This window comes from Trachymyrmex septentrionalis, unplaced genomic scaffold (genome assembly GCF_001594115.1).
Source record: "Trachymyrmex septentrionalis isolate Tsep2-gDNA-1 unplaced genomic scaffold, Tsep1.0 scaffold87, whole genome shotgun sequence".
In the NCBI taxonomy this organism is placed as follows: Eukaryota; Metazoa; Arthropoda; class Insecta; order Hymenoptera; family Formicidae; genus Trachymyrmex; species Trachymyrmex septentrionalis.
This window is the reverse complement of record NW_017306059.1, coordinates 1017980-1019401: the sequence shown is the minus strand read 5'-3', so window position 1 is coordinate 1019401 and position 1422 is coordinate 1017980. Positions and strand designations below refer to the sequence as shown.

At 29.7% G+C, this 1422-nt stretch overlaps 2 protein-coding genes across 6 annotated transcripts in view; one reads left to right on the top strand and one right to left on the bottom strand.

Annotated features, from left to right (window-relative positions):
- Positions 1–1422, bottom strand: part of LOC108755430 (BTB/POZ domain-containing protein 7) — a 20008-nt gene that overhangs the window by 9676 nt on the left and 8910 nt on the right. The gene's annotated exons all lie outside the window — the stretch shown is intronic.
- Positions 1–1422, top strand: part of LOC108755431 — a 6923-nt gene that overhangs the window by 2684 nt on the left and 2817 nt on the right. Inside the window, exon 1 of one of the 3 annotated variants that reach the window (XM_018498422.1) lies at positions 205–647. The exons of 1 other annotated variant lie outside the window; for it this stretch is intronic. The gene's annotated coding sequence lies outside the window, so the exon portion shown is untranslated. Of the gene's footprint in view, positions 1–204; positions 648–1287; positions 1319–1422 lie in introns of those variants that run through there. One more of the 3 variants, XM_018498423.1, reaches the window with a different exon arrangement.

Below are 1422 nucleotides of genomic sequence, written 5' to 3'. Positions count from 1 at the left end.
TATATATATACATATATATATATATATATATATTGCAATACTTTAGGAAAAAGTTCAGAATAAAAAATAATATTATAACATTTTTTTATACTGACGAATACAACGAATACATACAATTGAGATAAATACAGATCTTTATTCGTAATAATTCCCGAAAATAAATTTGTGCTATTACCAGAAATAAAACGTCACGTAATGTTGGCTCATGTTCGTAACAGTGTCGTCGCAGTCACGAAGTCGAACAATTATACAGGGCACCGAGTTAATTGAATGTCTCAATATGAGCCATAAAAGTCGTAGATGACTATTGTCTTTTGACGTTCACGCTAAACAGTGTAAAAGAAAACGTAAAAGCCGAGTATTATCTACACGATAAATAGCACGAACCATAAGTGAATTGCAGTGGTATGAGCTGGCAGCGAGTGACATTAACAAAGTTGCAATTGCTATTTCTAAAAAAGTTTATGCACTTTAGGGATAATTTAATCAGAAATGAACTCGCTGACATCATTTCTGCAACATTTATCTTAACACTCAAAGTTTCTTGTGTCACGAGTGCACTATAAATAGGTTGTATGTGCTCTTCGGCCACGATTGATCTAGCCAGAATGGCTCAACTGAGTTTCTGTCGATTCACTTGCATCCATGTAAGTGCAAAATAACGACGTCCCGCTTTCTAGGCTCACACTGATTGTACATTGACTGCCACGTCATTTATTCGTAACAGATATCAAACTGTTATAATTAGAGTTTTTCTTGATACTATTATATTTTGAAATACATTTAATACGTTACGAATGAGATAAGGAAAATGATTAGTTTATCTAATACGAATTGAATTTGCATAAACGAATCATAGTCAGCGAGGAGTCCACCAACAAGTTCTCTCCTTACTATGATATAAAATAGCAACGCTTCACAACATAATGACAGTTAATGTTAGAACATACACACGAGTGAACGTTAGGAAGTTACAAATACATATACGTCAAAGACAGAAACATCAAGTAACGATAAAGTGACGATAACCTTTTTTAAATGAGATTAGTGCACTAAAAAAAATATAGTCAATTTTAATAAATATTTAGTCGAATACCAACTAAATATTTATTAAATATAAAGATATATTTATTTGATACAAGAAATGTTAATTTGATTTAACAATCTTTTTTTTACTGAACAAATATTTACTTACTATAAGTAAATGTTTAGTTGGCAGTATTGAACTAAATATTTATTAAAATTAACTATATTTTTTTCTCAGTGTGCTACAAAGATATCTACGCATGCACAATAATATTTCTAGCTTTATAAAACTGTAAGTAAATTATACAATTACTTTAGGATCAATAGAATTTAGAAAAATATAAAAATGTTATCAAACATACATTTAAAAAACCTATAATTGTTCTAAGGATGTTG